General features: G+C 39.9%; 1 long non-coding RNA gene across 1 annotated transcript; it reads left to right on the top strand.

The window, feature by feature from the left end:
* The first annotated feature begins 204 nt into the window (after window positions 1-204).
* On the top strand, window positions 205-10,034 carry LOC107184637. The gene is made up of 3 exons (XR_001515538.1): window positions 205-306; window positions 3,889-3,894; window positions 10,023-10,034. It is a non-coding gene; the product is annotated as an uncharacterized LOC107184637 (long non-coding RNA).
* The last annotated feature ends 7,815 nt before the right edge of the window (window positions 10,035-17,849 follow it).

Here is a 17,849-nt window from a genome sequence, read left to right on the forward strand (position 1 = left end):
ACATTGAGCCCCTAACTCTATCCTTTGCAGATGTCCATCAAGCCCTTAACAGAAATGTCTATGTTTTAGGTAAGAGACATTTATTATCTTCTAAGTCAGAGGTTCTCAACCTGGGGGTCGAACGACCCTTTCGCAGGGGTCACCTAAGACCACCAGAAAACACATATATAATTACATATTGTTTTTGTTATTAATCACTATGCTTTAATTATGTTCAATTTGTAACAATGAAATTGGGGGTCACCACAACATGAGGAACTGTATTAAAGGGTTGCATCATTAGGAAGGTCGAGACCACTGTTCTAAGTGGTTCCACTCTGAGAGATGCTTTGAAATTTTTACCAGCAATAATCTTAGCTTTCAGCACCTGAAGCTGTTACCCTTGCCTACTCAGCTCCACCCTCCCTCTTTTTTTCATGTTTCCAAACTCCATGGACACAGACATCTTTTACTGGAGGTTTGGAGAAAGTGGAGGGCAATTATTGATAGTGGAGGAGGACAACTTTAGAGTAACTATCATAGAATTTCCATTGACCCTTGCTTTCAATTATGGGAGTTTCTCTTGTCTCTCTTCATGTCTCCCCATTTTCCCTCAGGATTTCCCTTGTAAATCCCCAAATTCCTAGCACTTGATTAGGCAATGCAATTCAACTTCTCATTCTCATTCTCTGGCTATGCCCATGTAGCCTGACTTTTTAAAAAATCTTCACCTGAGGATATGTGTTTTTTTTAAAATTGAGTTTAGAGAGAGAGGAAAAAAGAGAGAGAGAGAGAGAGAGAGAGAGAGAGAGAGAGAGAGAGAGAGAAATGTCTCTCATATGCATCCCAACAGGGGATCAAGCCTATAACCTGGCTATGTGCCCTGACCAGGAATTGAACCCGCCATCTGTGTACAGGGTGATGCTCCAACCAATTGAGGCACCCACTCAGGGCTGAAGCCGGCTTTTTAAACTGAAGGCACCCATTAAGAATGGGTAAGTCTTTTCTTTTCTTTTTTAAATATATTTTTATTAATTTCAGAGAGGAAGGGAGAGGGAGATATAAACATCAATGATGAGAGAGAATCATTGATCGGCTGCCTCCTGCACACCCTCTACTGGGGATTGAGCCCGAAATGTGGGCATGTGCCCTTGACCTTAATCAAACCCAGGACCCTTCAGTTCACAGGCCAACATTCTATCCAATGAGCCAAACTGGTTAGGACAGTGTCTTCTTTAACTGATCTGTAAATATGAAATGTGGGCACATTTACTTCTGTGACTTACTAGTTAAAATTAAAATCTAAAATAAAATTCACTTAAAGTAGACACACATTTTCCCTGTCATATTAAAGTGTTACAGTGAGACAGTTCATGGTGCTATGGTTGTCCTGTTCCACTAAATCTACAGAAACCCAGGCTATTTCTGTCTTGCTTCTTTGACCATGACCTATATCTTCAAGGTCATCCTGTGACCACTTGAGCTCAAGATGTTACACCTACATTCTAAGATGAAAGAATGAATGAAAACAAGGAAATGGGTAAGACAGTGCTTTATCTTAGGGAAGATTTATGAAAGTTGCCATGCAATGAACTGAAAATAGCTCTTTACATCTCATTAGCCAGAATTTTGCCCCATGGTCACACATCACACACAGCTATAAGGGAGGATCAAGAATGGAGCCCCTGCTAGAACTTAAGGGTTCTACTGCCATAGAAGAAGGAAAAATTGTATTAAGAGACATGCAGACATTTTAGTGGCAATTCTTTTTTTGTGATGCAGAAGGTGTAAACGGAAGGTTCTAAGTAGCTTTTAGCTTGTCTTTATAGTGACTATTTAATCTTATTCACGTGATTCTTTGTAGGTCCTACACAGTTTCTCCAGATTCCACTTAAAAGATGGATGTTAAAACTAGACATGGAGTTGTAATAAGGGCCTCACCAAATCCTTAATCTCTGTTTACTCACTTGTCAAATATGAGACTTTTCTGTTACCATCATGGGATTAGAGTCCAGTTTTTTAAGGAGCATGAGTGAGTCCTCGGTTTTGTCAGTCTCATTTTTTTCTTCTGTTGTTATATTTGTGTTGTGTGAGTCAATAATCTTTTTTTTGAATTCTCTTTCACATTCTTTTTTTAAAATATTTAATTTTGTACTGGTTCCCTTCAAGCTCTTTTTAATGAGAGCATTAAATCTGAGTAAGAGCTAAATTGTAAGGGGTTTAACAGAGTAAGTATCATAAAGGCATTGTTAATAAGGCCATTCTGTGAAAGCCTGTTGGATATATTTGGTATTTGTATAGCTATAATTATTCATTCATCCTTTTATTCATTTAAGTGATATATACTAAGTGCCTACACCTTGTGCTTGTACTGAGCACGGTACCTGCCAGGGCCAGGCCATTAAAAAGTGTCAAGAGGCAAGGCTCCCTGACCTCATGGAGCCTACTCTCTAGTGGAAGAGAGATAACAACAAAGACAAATAAATTAGTTATTTTCCTCTCATTATAGAAGCTCTAAAGGAATGGAAAAAATGGATTCTGGGAAAGAGAATAATGAGAGTGGAGGTCTACATTAGGGAGGATAATCTCAGGCTAGGGCTCTCTGAAGAGGTGGCATTGAAACTGAGGCCAGAAGGATGAAATGAAACCAATTGTGAAGAAAAGTGGGGAAGAGCAGTCTAAGCAGAGGGAGCTGTGAGTGCAAAGGGAAGAAACTTAGCCTGATGGAGATGCTGAACACAGGACAGCATGGATGGTGTGCCCCGGAAGGTTTAGTGGGCCTGTTATAATGCTTGCTTTCAGAGTGCAAATTTGTTTCAACACATTGAATGGGAACAATTTGAGCATAACGTGGATTTTGCATTGCTTATGTGTGATTTTGCCTGAGAGGAACACTAGGTGAATGCAGGAAACCATGCCCAGCTGAACCAAGCGGTGTGGGAAATTACTAAATGTACACGTGCATATACCTCAGACATCTACCAGCTGCCTCAGTTCACTGTGAGCATAAAAGTCACATCCATCCCCCCTGGTATTACAATCTTTCTCAAATGATTTTAGATATTCCTCCTCCCATCATTTGACAATAATTCATAAGCTAAAACTCTCTGGCATCCACTTCCACAAGCAAAATTCAAGATATTGATTGTAGTACTATACATTTATTAACCACTTAAAGTATGAAAAAATAATCAAAGTCACTAATCATCAGAGAAATGCAAGTTAAAATGACAATAAGGTAGCACTTCACACTTGTCAGAATCAACAAATGACAAGTGCTGGCGAGGATGTGAAGAAAAGGGAACCCTAGAACACTGCTGGTGGGAATGCAGACTGGTGCAGCCATTATGGAAAACAGTATGGAGTTTCCTAAAAAAATTAAAAATGGAACTGCCATTTGACCCAGTGATCCCACTTCTAGGGATATATATCTTAAGAAACCCAAAACACCAATCAGAAAGAATATATGCACCCCTATGTTCATAGCAGTGCAATTTATAATAGCTAAGATCTGGAAACAGCCCAAGTGCCCATCAGTAGATGAGTGGATAAAAAAGCTGTGGTAGATTCACACCATGGAATATTATGCAGCCATAAAAAAGAAGGGTCTCATACTCTTTGGGAAAGCATGGAAGGACTTGGAGAGTATTATGCTAAGTGAAATAAGCCAGGCAGAGAAAGACAAGTATAACATGATCTCCCTCATATGTGGAATCTAATGAACAAAATAAACTGATGAACAAAATAGATGCAGAGACATAGAAGTGTGGAACAGACTGTGGAATCTCAGAGAGATGGCGGGAGGTGGGGAGAGTTTAACCAGTAAATTTACATGTATTATGCATAACCCATGGATACAGATAATAGGTTGGTGAAGGCCTGGGGTAGGGGTCAGGGGCGGGCTAGAAGGGGTCAGTGGGGAAAAGAAAAGGGGGACATCTGTAATACTTTCAATAATAAAGATACATTTTAAAAATGTAAAATAAATGTAAGACTATGCTACCATTTTTATTAAGTTTCTACCTTTTTAAAATGTGCCACTGATGAAGTTTTGGGCATTGCTCCTCTGTGGGTTTTGTTGCATGATTTTGCAGAGCACAGCACTTTCAGGAATGCATATGTTACATTAAAACAGAACTCACGGTACCTGGGAAGGTTGGAGTAGGCAGAGGCCAGATGCTTATACATAGCCTTACATACTATGTAAAAGAACTTTTGTTTTTTCCTGGTTGTAATGGGAAACCCTCAAAAGATTTTCAGCAGGGGAGTAGCACAGTGTGATTTGTGTGGTGGTAATGTTTACAGTAGGAGCTGAGAGTTGAAGCAGAGAGATTAGTTGGGATTCTGTTATAATGTCCAGGTAGGCGTGATTGTGATTAGGACTAAAATGAGAGCCGTGAGGTTAGAGAGGGGTGTTTGGAAGTCAGCTATGGTTTGGCTTGTCACATGTTGGTTGCCAGCTCTTGCTTCAGGGCCACACCAATTTCTCACATCTGGACTGTATCTCCGGCTCAGACCCCTACACTCTCTGGTTGAACACGGCCCCACCTAAAAGGAGACACTGAGACACCAGCCATTTCTGAGGGAATCTGGGCCGTCCTGTCGTTTTTCCTGCTCCAGTACTATGATGCCATGCAAGATCTCTTTCAAGAAATGAGAGTGCCCTTGAAGGTATCTTTTGTAATCAAAAATGCTAATTTATTTTCCTTACTTTCTATCTTTTTCTTTTAAGATACACTTAGGATTAATAAAATAAATTACAAGACACAATGACTTGAATTGTGGGATGCTTAAGGAATTAACTGAAACCAAAACCTTCTGAAAACTCTGGGAGGCTTGCTGAAGGGCCTGTGATACCAGATGCCATAAACCAGGCAACATAATGTTTATATCTAGGAATACAAGACTGATGGGAGGATTCGTTTTTACAGTCTGAGGGGGATTACAAAGGAGTGAGGGTGGAGAATCAAAATGACTCAAAAGAAATCATCTTGTCAAACTAATCTGACTTTTTTCTACAACAGTGTGAACGTTCTAAAGTGGCTTGGTGCTTATTGTGCTTTAGATTAGGCATTTGCATGGCATTTTCCTCAACAGTCTGGGAAAAGTGATTTTGCACATTTTCTCCTTGTGGGGTATCGGGATCAGAGGGAATCCTAGTTTCATAGAGTAACAGATGAATCCAGGCCTCAGCGGTGGGGAGGTTTGGCCCTGAATAAAATGGGGAGTAAAATGTCCATACTGAAGATCTCTTTTGTGAGTAAGAGTGAGCAGGCCAGTTTGAACTGGGAGCATCTACAAGTATCAAGTATCATTAAGGTGATAAGGAGTAGAGATGAAGGTCACCATTGGATCTTGTGACACACCTGTCACTGTACCCAGTTTATTGATTTTTTGAAGGCTGGGCCAAGGTATGAGGGTGGGGAATAGGATGTCAGAGGTTGAAGACTCAGTACTTCTTGGTGTGTCCTGTTACCCTCTGTCTAATGGAGCAGGAAACACTGTCTTGGAGAATCAAATGTATAGAAGGTAGGTTGGAACTTAGGATGATTTTGACATACTTATCAAGTGAACTTTTGTTTTTCTCCAATGTAGTTGAAATTAATTAATCATTAATAAAGTCAGGCAGGATAGAAACTACCTTAGTGAATAAGTAAGAGTCACTTGTAATTAAATTAACAATATCCAATTACATACAAATAATTAAACTGCAAAGGATTTTTTTTAACACTTTGTACTCTACAGCATGGTAAAAGAAGGGAAAATACTGCTTTCTTCATTCCATCTGATCTTTTTTATGCATTGTATTAAATGTACATTTCTGATTATAGTACCTGGCTTAAATAATTCTTAACAATAATCCTATCTAATAAAGAGGGAATATGCTAATTGACCCTCATGCTGTCGCAAAGATGGTGGCACCCACAGCCAATAAGGAGGGAATATGCTAATTAACTGCCACACCCTTAAAGATGGTGGTGCCCACAGTCACAAGATGGCAGCACCTAGTCCCCTCAGCCCCCCAGCCACCCAGGGCTGGCCTGAGGCACAGGCAAGCCTCGGATGGTGGCTGCCCAACCAACCAGGGCCAGCCCGACACTCAGGTAACTGGGGCCGGCCAAGGCTTGAGCTGCTGATAGTGGCAGCAGCAGAGGTGTGATGGGGCATCGCCTTCCCCTGATCACTGGGTCTCCTACCGCCCCTGAGGGCTCTTGGTCTGTGAGAGGGGGCAGGCCGGGCTGAGGGATGCCCCCTCCAGTGCATGAATTTTAATGCACCAGGCCTCTAGTATTATATAATCTGCAAGGTGGGTATATCTTTCATAAATCAAGTCTTTGGGGAATGAAATAAGTAATGACTATAGAGTGTTAAGCACTTATTATGTGCTGGATCCCATGTTAAGCACGTTTTATTTATTACCTAACAATTTTTATTCCCTAAATTTAGGGATTAGGAAACCAGAGAGGTTCTATAACATACCCAAAGTCCTAGAGTTAGAAAATGGCTAATGCCAGGTGAATTCTACAGCTAGTTCCCCCCACCACTGAAAGAAAAGTGAAAAGAGGCCTCCTCTCTGGATACAGTGAATGATTTTGGATGCAGTACCAACTATTGATCTCTTCCATTATTCTGAGGACTGGACACTTTTCCCATCTGGGAATTTTTTTCTTGAGGGCAGAGGTAGTTTATGACAGATATGTTATTTATGGCTATTTTTGAACTGTGATTCGGCTATTCTGATTCTACATTTTCTGAGAGAGTCAAAAGCTTTACTGTTTGGTCTCAGGAGTTCTCTGAATTGTGGAAATGTGTTAGTTTCATCCTTGCAGCCTGTGTCTGTGACTAGGTGGTAGTAGTCAACATGCTACATGGCCATACACAACCTCACTAGCTCCTGTCTATCACACCAGGCCAGGCCCCCACTGGTATATCTCTTGCAAGAATATTATAAGGAAGCAACAGCTACATGATGGAATAGTAGTTCTTTCCATGATGTGGTAGAAGGTATGGGGGCAACAATTATTGTTTGTTTTATCTTTTTTCTAGAGACAGGATTTTGATTCCTAAGGGTTTTGTAGCCCTTAAGAATCAAAATATTCTTTTAGGTAGTTCTTGCTAAATAATACAGTTACCTTTTATTAATTGTTTATTGTATACTAAGTCAGACTTCATTTAAAATATGTCAGCTCTAAATATTAGCTCTAAATATGGCCACTATCATTTTACTCCCAGTAGTATTTGCCCACACACTCCCTACCCTCAACCTGGACAGATGATCCTAACAAATTTTTGCCAATGCAGAGGCCATCTGCTTTTATTTTTTTGTCTTTCTACCCATAAGAGGTTATGATTATAAAGAGAGCTTTAAAAAGTCTCTTCCAAGTAGCAGAGCTATAGTTTTAACTTGGCTGTAGCTAATGGTGAAGCCCATGTTCTTAACCATCATCCTTTTCTACTTCCCAGTGAGATGACCACGCTTTAGGCTCTTTAGGCTTTATATTTTAGAACTAGGAGTTGAAACTTTTATTCAACTCCTGGTTCTAATTCTATATAATAAAAGCTTAATATACAAATTGACCAAATAGCCCAACTACTGGTGGAATGACCAGTCGCTATGATACACACTGACCACCAGGGGGCAGAAGCTCAATGAAGAAGCTGCCCCCAGCCCACAGGCCCCAGGCCAGCCAAGGCAGGTGCGGGAACGGGAGGGGGAGGAGAGGGGAGTGATCACCCCGCTGGTCACCCCACAGAGGGAGGCAACCTGCGGTGACAGTGAGGGGTGGGGCCAGCTAGCAGGCAGCGCCTGGCCGGCCAAGGTGAGTGTCAGCGGGGGCCCCCTGATCACTCTGCCAGTGGTCCCACAGATTGGCCCTGATTGCTGGCCAGGCCTAGGGACCCTATCCATGCATGATTTTCATGCATCTGCCCTCTAGTTGAATAGAAGTAAAAATAAAACTGAACACTTTATATGAATATGGATACTTATGGAATTCTTTATGTAAGTTTATAATCATGTTGGCACGCACACACACACACACCATACAGGTATATGTCAAAAGCAGGGGTGTTCTCCCTCTGCCCCCTGCTAAAATAGAGTGTGTGTGTGTGTGTTTGTGTGTTTGTGTGTATGTGTGTTATTTGAATTAGTTAACTCTAGCTGGTGGGACTTTTAAAAAGAATAACATTTTATTTGTAAAAGTGAAATAAAAAAGATTTGTTTAATGAGTCAGGGATTTATTTAAAACATGTTTTTTTTGTCTAAGAACTTGGTATGAAAACAAGGGAGCCTGTTTTATTATATTATTATATTTTTTAAATCCTCACCCAAGGGTATTTTTGCATTGATTTCTAGAGAGAATGAAAGGGGTGGGGGAAAGAGAAACATTGACTTGATTGAGAGAATTCAATTGGTTGCCTCCCACATGTGCTCTTCCCCACTCCGGGCCGGGGAACCTGCAACTGAGGAAGGAGGAACATGCCCTTGACCAGGAGTTCAGCCTATGGAGACCCTTTGGTCCTTGGGCTGATGCTCTAAACACTGAGTCAGACCAGCCAGGACAGGAGCCTGGTTGTTTGTTTTTTTCCTTACCCAAGGACATATTCACCAATGAGAGAGAGAGAGAGCGAGAGAGAGAGCGAGAGAGAGAGAGAAACATCGATGTGAGAGAGAAATATCAAGCCATTGCCTCCCCTACAACACCCAACCAGGGTGAACCTACTACCTAGGTATGAGCCCTGACAGGAATTGAACACACAACTTTTCAGTGTATAGGATGACACTCTATCCAACTAAACCACAACAATAGTCAGGGTGGAAGGGAGCCTGTTTTTGTTGGAATCTCAAGATTTGGGTTCTCATCTGATTAAGTCACTAACTGGCTGGTTGACTCAAAGAAAATCTTCGGTTGACTCAAGGAGAATCCTTCTACCTTCTTTATACAGGATAGTAAATTTTGAGAGTTGGACTAGACTGCTTCTAAGCTGACTTAGAGCTCTAAACAGTCATACATTTGTGAAAATAATTATTTCCACCCTGAAACATATAAAGGAGTCTTCTCTTTAAAGAGAGACACCTATTATGATATAAGCAAAATGAAATTTATTGATTAATTGCAATAAAGAACACTACATAGGCAGCTTTGAGATGGCAGCACATAAGGTGAGTAATATTTTTTTATTGCTTATGGGTTGGGGGACAGACGTTGTTAGGGTAGAATATCAGAAGTGGATGAGTCTTTGAATTTATTGATTTCTGACAGCCAGGGTCGATGTCCGTGGATGAACAAGGAAATGTTATGCGAATTACAGATGTTCTGTGGTTGTAACTGTATACCTAATGGGCACCATTGTTCCAGTTTTCACGTGTCATACTGTTAGTTTGGGTTCTGTGAGGAGGATGAAACTTCCCTCTATCCTCAGGTCCTTTCGGCTGATCTAAATAATAATTAAAAATCTACAAGAGACAAATGAACAAGAGAAAATAACCAAATTTAATTTTATATGTATGCACAGGATCCCTACATACCAGTACATGAGAGATTCATCGGCAGAAAGTTAAAATTAGGTATATGTGGCATTCCAAGCTAAGGATTGGGTAAGATGCCTTTGGGAATTCAAAGGGTCATTGCAGGATGATAAGAAAAGCAGGTGTTCATTAATTAGAAGTTTTCCCTGCTCCATAGATAGGTCATAAGTTGTTATTTCTGTTGATAACTCTTATTATGGGCAAGGTCCCTAATTTAAATTAAAGAGAGGTTGAAGTGTCTTGTGATCCTGCAGGGTCTTCAGTTCAAAATAACTCACATGCCAATGTGGCACATTTTGGGGAGGCTGGTTCTGAATTCCTACAGTTCTCCAGAGAATCATAACTAATTTACATATATAATTTATACAGAACATATACATTCCTTATATATAATATACATTTATTATTACATATTACACTGAGTGGCCAGATTATTATGACCACCTGACATTTGTAGGCAAATTAGCTATAATTTCCCACTGAAGTTGCTAGAGGGCCAGACTATTATAAATAGGGAAGCACAGCTGGTTCCACAACCATCAAATCTCACAGAGCTGGTCAGTGCTATTCATCAGGCATGGTGTCAGACTCCTCGCATCACCTTTCAACATCTCCTGGAGTCAATGCCAAGAAGAATCGCTGCAGTATTGAAGGGAAAAGATGGCCCAATGAAATACTGATGGGGTGGTCATAATAACCTGGCCGGTCATAATAATCTGGCCACTCAGTGTATGTATAATGCATTTATTATATTCATTCATTAATTCATTAAAAGTATTTGGCTCATGTAATTATGGAGGCTGAGAAGTCCTAATATCTGTAGCTGATAAGCTAGGAGAGCCAATGGCATACATTCCCAGTCCTAATCTTGAGTATGAAGGCAGAAGACAGGTGTTCCCCTGGCATACAGAGGGGGCCCACCCTCATTGGGGAGGACAATCTGCTCTACTCAGCCTACCTATCCAAATGTTAGTCTCACCCAGAAACACCCTCACAGACATGTCCAGAATATCTAATCAAATTCCCATAGCCCAGTCAAGCTCACACATAAAATTAAGCATCACCCCCACCATTTTTAATGAACTATACATTTCTCTGGGACTTCTTGGTGACAGGAATTGTGACTTGTTAATAACCAATATAGCATAGGAGCTGGCCTATATGTCATAGGTGTTTAATACATGTTTGTTCAAGAGTGAGTGAACAAATGAATGAAAAGAAATTGGAAGTGGTCTAGTATAGCTTAGATTGGGGATGGGTAAGGATAGGAGCTGGGTAAAGATTTCTTCTACCTTATAGCAAATTGATACCATTATCTTCTGAGGGGGAGACCTTTTCAAAACTGCTCCATTTACTGTTGCTTATTTGAATTGATGTGACATTCCAAAGTTGGTATTTCTTAATAGCTGTGATTAGCATATCCAAATACTTCTCCAATGACTTCTGCAGCATTTTTCTTTTGTCTGAAGTTTTATTACTATTTAGACTGGTAATTGTGAGGAGCCAGGCTAGAAGTTTTATTTTTATTCCTTTTGCTGATTGAAACATCATTGTGTAAATGGATATCCCAGGGATGGGGTGTCCTACCCCCAGGGACAAGAATCAGTTCAAAATTCCTATAATTGAGAAAACACAATTTGAAATACAATTTATGGCTACAAAACCCTTGTAGGTCCCATAAGGAAACAAACTCTACTCAAGGTCTGTCCTTAGGCATAAATTGTGTTTAATTTGCTTGGCCAGGCTTTTCTTCATGCGTACTGCAGAGGGAAACTGCAAGGCAGCTCAGACCTTGTCCCAGTGCTCAATTAAAAGTCTGAATTAATAAAGCTGTCTTAATTGGATTGACAGAACTAGCAATATGACCTCATCACCCAGTTACACCTCTCTAATCCTGGGTTTAATTTCCATAAAGGACAGATAGGAACTAGCACATTCCCGTTTTCTTAATAACATTCCACATTTGCGGTTATAACATTCAGTGCCCCAGCTCACAACTTTATCTACCAATCTAGAGTGTGTTCTGGAGCTAGTTAAATTAACTTAGCTATCAAAATGCTAAGCTTGATAGCTCATTTATCTTTCTGTCTCACAACTCGACATTACAATACGGCAGTGATTGATCTTGCATCTTCCAGGTACCATATAGTATAAAAACCAAGAGAAGATTAATTAAAAGCTGTCTTACCCAGACAGGTTTTTAAATAAGTTTTAGATTTACACTATATATCAGCTGAAGCAGAAAGAGATTCTAAAACCAGGAGCTCTGAAACATCAATTGGATTTTTCTTTTATGCGGAATATGTATGCAGTAGTCCTGATGACCATTATTATTCTTTCACAAGCAATGAATACCAAAAGAAGGCATAAAGACTCTGCGATAAATGTCCTTTAGCTGTCTCCATTCCAACACAGCATAACATATGGTACAGAGAACATGTTGTTGTACAAATGCTTTACACGCACAATCATAACTACTTAAAAGTTTGCTTTATAATCTTTTTTATGGATTTGGAAGCTTGAGAAATTTTAAGTGAATATGAATGAAAATCCCAGGACTGGGAAAGATGAAAAATTCATGTATATATTGCATTTAAAAGTGTCTTTTATGAATTAGTGAGAGGTATTTACAATAATAATAATGGTAGCTACCACTGAGTGTATTATTGTGCCACATGACTTATTTACATTATCTCCAAACTATAGAATAATTTTAAAAGGTTAAGTATTATTGTGCCCATTTTACAGATGGAGAAACTGATGTCCTGCAGTGTTAAGTTCTGTGGCCAAAACCTAGTGGCTAGTTATCAGCAGAGTTGGAATTTACATTACAAGCTGCTTTACTTTCACCTCCCTGCAGAGCAGCAAACACATCTACTTACATTTTCTCTCTTAGTGCATTTGGGCGGCTATAACAAAATACCACAGACTTGGTAGCTTATAAACAACAGAAGTTTACCTCTCACAGTTCTGGGGGCTGGAAGTCCAGGATGGTGATGCCAGCGATATCCAGGGAGGATCCTCTTCCGGGGGCCCCCTCGTTGTGAGACTTCTCATTGCGTCCTCACATGGAAAACAGGACAGGAGGTCTCTCTGGAGCCTATTTTGTGAGGGCACTAATCCCATTCATGAGGGCTTTGAGATGTTTTGATAGCCAATAAAATATTTTTTATGTAGGCTGATCAAGCTTAAGTTCTCTGTTTACCAGCACTTGTTGCTTCCATGGGATGTGCCACATCTTCTAAGCAGTGCTCCTCTCTAGTCATCCAAGGGGTTCCTTTTGGACATGGTGCCCCACCTTACTTAATAGTCTTAATGGGCAAAAGTCCCTGTTTTCATTTGAGTATTTAAGTCCCTTGACAAGAAAATCAAGTCCTATTTTTTCTACATTTAAAATGAAGAGCTGAGTTATCCTCGCAAAGCTTTAAACTAAGAAATCCCAAAGATGCTTATAGATTCACTGTAAAGGGAACGCTATTATACCATCATCTCTCTCCTTTATAATCATAAGCACCCACAATATTCCTTGAATAATTGTACTGACAATATATGTAGGTTTTTATTATTTAAGATGAAGTGAAGTCTTCTCTAATTTTACCCAGAAAAAAGGAAAGGAAAATAAAATTCACTGAGCACCTAGTAAGTAATAAGCTATGTTCCCTACAACCTAATTTGTGCCGAGAATCTTCTGAATATCAGGCTCCGTGCTAGGCACTTATGTGAATACAAAGATTTTTAAGATACATTTTTTTCCCTGAAGGATCTCCTGGTCTAATAGGAGAATAAGATTATATCTACACACCAAACAAATATGTAAAATAATCACTCAAAGACATGATCAATGAGAAAACAATCTTCTTCAGTAATGTGGACATTTGTCTTATTGGCTAATTCTCAAGTTAGAATTTGGATTAATTTCCAGGAGGTAGTGAACCCTGGCCCCTCCTCTGGGTAATATTTCTCCTTAGGGTCAGTGCTTGCCACTAACCACAATGTAGCAAGGGAACAAAGCAGATCCCAGGGTTTTACTCTGGAGGTAAAAAAAAACCAAAACCAGTCCGTAAGTTCCCTGTATAGACAGGCATGTGTGTACAATTTGAGACTCATTGATCTTCAAGAGTATTTCTATCCTCTGGTTATTCAAACAAACACTAATCTAGATGCTGCTGTAAAGGGATGTTGCAGGTGTAATTAAATACTCAAGTTAGTTGATCTTGAAATACAGAGATTACCTGAATGAACCTCTATCATATGAAACCATTAAAAAGAAGAGTTTTCTCTGACTAGCCGTGGAAGAGGAAGTCAGGGGGATGTAAGCACAAGAGGGATTTGATGCGCTGTTGCTGGCCTGAGGATGGAGGGAGCCATAGGACAAGGAAAGGAGGTGACTTTTAGAAGCTGTAAGTGGCCCTCAGCTGACAACCAGCAAGGAAATGGGACCTCAGTATAACGATCACAAGGAACTAAGTTCTGGCAGCAACACGAATGAAATCAGAATTAGGGTCTTTCCCAGGTGTCTGTGGAAGAGCCCAGCCTGGCTGATACCTGGATTTCAGTCTTATGCCACCTGATCAGGGAACACAGTGGAGAGTGTCTGGATTTTTGATGTACAGAGTTATGAGCTAATAAAGCGATATTCCTTTAAATCAGTGATTTTCAACCTTTTTTTTTATCTCATGGCGTATAGACAGGCATGTGTGTACAATTTGAGACTCATTGATCTTCAAGAGTCAAATATCCTTCTAGCCCTCTGTAATGGACAGAATTCTAAAGATGTACTGTATGCCCAAGATGTACTTAAACCGATTACTAAAAATTGGTGACACATCAATAAATATATTTTTGCTATCTGACCAAAACAGAGGTACAATTTTGATTTATTCACATCAGACGGCCATTATTGTGTTGGCTGTTGACATTTTTTTATATTTGATAATCCAAGGGAAAAGAGGTCAGTGCCCCTGGCTAAATGAACAGTCATTGCATGTTTTAAAATTCTTGTGGCACACTGGTTAAAAATCGCTGCTTTAAATTGAGTTTGTGCTAATTTGTTACACAGCAGTAGGGCACTGATACACCATTATACCCATGGAGGCTCTCTGTCCAATACCTCCAAGCCTCTGCTCTCAGGAACTATGTTCTCTGAAGAAAAGGGGAAACTGCCATTTATGTGGCAGTCAACTTGAAGTTAAAAAAAAAATCCTAAACTTTAGGGTCTCACAACTGGATTAAAGTCATGCGCCTGACATTTATCCACTGTGCTGCCTGGGTAACCCCTCTCAGCCTTGTTGGCTACCCCTGCAAAATAGACTTAGTTCTCTTTATTGAGTAGGGATATCATGCAGATGAAATGAGTAGTATGTGAAGTGTAGTAAGTGCTCACTAAGACCTATTTTTAACAGTGTTAGTTGGCTTAGTGACTGATTTTTCAGCATCTCTTTTGAATTGTATAATTTTGTGGAGAAGCTTCTCATCAGGGAGCCAAAGCTAAAGTAGAGACCTCAATTTCTTAACCTTCTGAGACTTAATTGGACTAGGTGGCCAAAGTTGGACTTTTGATAATGTCCCCCAAAGCAGGAAAAGTAGTCCATTTCCTTGTTATTGAGGATGCTTCTTGTAACTAACTGAATCTGGGTATTTATCAGTTGCTGGGTGGTCAGGATTTGCTATTGTTTCACTTTTTGAATTTAGGTCTGAGAAGTCTCCTGGTGGGTGGTGATAGGTTTATTAATTGTGTATTTGAGGAAAATACTTCTTGAATTATCATTATCAACCAGTGTCAGTAGAATATATCTCAATACAGTTTGAAAACTGAAGAAGAATATTGCAGGAGGATTTTTGTTCATCTCTACCCTGATCACTCCTTAAGCATAAATCCTCAACGTGCAGTTCTTAAAGCTTTAAAGTGTCAAATCTTGGGCCTCATCCCAGACCTACTGAGTTAGAACTATTAGGAGTAGGAACCAGTATTTTAACAAGGCCTCTTTGCACTGTACCTCAGTCTTGAGGACCACTGTCCTAAGATGGGAGTGACTCCTGGCAGCATCTCCTAGAAGTTTTAAGTGGAATGTTCATTTTTAAAAAATGATGAACAGTCACAGAGAATTAATGAGAAAGATAATGAATGATCCAATTCTATAAGGTACTGAACACAATCTCAGTTGAAATGCCGCCTAAGTTTTTCATGTATATTAAATTTTTGTAAAATGGATCACCGTGTAAATGTATCAGGAAACTAGTTTTTAAAGAAAAGAAATTAGGTGGCAAGTTCTTTTGTAAAGTTAAAACTCTGATTTATCTGTTTTGTAAGCACATTTTTATGTATTGAATTTTCTTAGGAGAAGGCAGATTGTATCTGGTAGTTTTATGCATTGGAAATGCTTCTGGAGAAATATTTGATTAGTTGATATGGGAGTCAAAACGTGCTACGTTGTGGAAAACGGAGAAAATTGCAATGTTTACTGGAAATGCTTTTAAAATGGAATTTGATACTTTTTCTATAGTTTTATTTATTTATTTATTTATTTATTTATTTATGTATTCATTTATTTATTTATTTTGCAGTGTCTTTATCTGGCTTTGCTACCAGGGTAATGCTGGCCTTATTTAATTTATTTATTTATTTATTTATTTATTTATTTATTTATTTATTTATTTTACCCATGAAGGCGGTACAAAGAAGGGTAAAAACCATAGTTTACTGGTAAGAATGTGAACAGTGCACTTGGATCTCTCAATTATCATCTTTGTGACCTTGGGCAGTTCCTTCCTCCTTGAGATTTCTGTGTTTCTCAAACTTGGAAGTAAATCTAAGTTCCTTGGTGACCTGGTTAGAATACAGATAGTCTGGGGACAGAACCTGTAGCAATAGCCTTTTGCTGGTTTCACTACTTTAGCTAAATAGTCCACTTTTAGGTTGGGCTGGAGAGAATGGCTGGCTTCTGTGTTCTGTGATCCATCTCCAGGAATATGGCAAGAGAGCAAACTGGTTTAAGGAGCTACTAAATGAGAATATCCCTGTGGTCAAGGAAGAGACTATGCTTCCTCCTAAACAGAAGCAGATGATACTAGAAAGTGTTTCTGTAATACTTTGTCCTTCAAGGGTCCATGGGCTAGATGCATGCACAATTACCTTTCCAACACTATTGCAGGGCAAATGGCTTGCAATTTAAAAATGTGAAATTGTTTCAACAGATCAATTAACAATACTGTATAATTCAATAATTGATAAAAATGACATAAATTATAATTTAACATTTAAAAAATTATTTTGAATTGGGAGGTTCTAATTTGTTGACATTAAATTACCAAAGAAAAAGTAGAGAAGTGAAGATAGAAAGCAGGTAGGGTTATTAGGCATCTTTATATATAAAGAGGTAATATGTAAATTAGGCCAGAATGCCATAATGGTCATGACCAGCTCAGAAGGAGGGGCCAGACACAGGCCGGAGCTGGAGAGAATAACACACAGGACAGCCCACGCCTGACCCTGGAGCCAGAGAGAACAACATGTAGGAGGGCCGGAGTGGAGACACAAACCTGCAGGGGTCCTGGCCCCTAGCATCCCCATGAGCGTGGCACACCAGCAGTCCTGACTCTGCTTGGGAGCTGCAGAGGAATCACCTTTTCAGACCACTCATTGGCTAAACTTGTGGTATGCCACTTGCTTGGGTAATAAGAATCCAAGAAGGTGATCTAGGGTTTTTCTACCTCACTCCTAGAGGAAAAGATGAAGGTTCACTGCTGAAGGGGCTAAGAAATTTCATATCCTGCCCTAGCCAATTTGTCTCAGTGGATAGAGCCTCAGCCTGAAGACCACAGGTTCTGGGTTCGATTCTGATCAAGGGCATGTACCTAGGTTGCAGGCTCCTCCCTGGCTAGGGCCCAGGTCAGGGATCATGCAGGAGGCAACCAATCAAAGTGTTCCTCTCACATTGATGTTTCTCTCTGTCTTTCCCTTTCTCTTCCACATTCTCTAAAAATCAATGGAAAAATATCCTCAGATGAGGATAAGAAAGAAAAAAAGAAAGAAGAAAGAAAGAAGGAAAGAAAGAAAGAAAGAAAGAAAGAAAGGAAGGAAGGAAGAAAGGGAATATCCTATGAAAGAGACACCTTGAAAATGCCTAAAGAAAGTTGTCATTTCATTTTTTGTGGTGAAGGGACTGAAGTCCGTATTGATGAAAACACCTTGGTGGCTGCGGCAGCCAGCAGTGGCAGCAGTTGTGGGGTGATGGGGGTGGCGCCTTCCCCTGATCAGCCCAGTTACCTCCCACAAAGGGAGGCCAGACGGCAGCTTAGGCCCGCTCCCCATGTCAGTAGGACACCCCCTGAGGGTTCTTGG

This window comes from Myotis davidii, unplaced genomic scaffold (genome assembly GCF_000327345.1).
Source record: "Myotis davidii unplaced genomic scaffold, ASM32734v1 scaffold201, whole genome shotgun sequence".
In the NCBI taxonomy this organism is placed as follows: Eukaryota; Metazoa; Chordata; class Mammalia; order Chiroptera; family Vespertilionidae; genus Myotis; species Myotis davidii.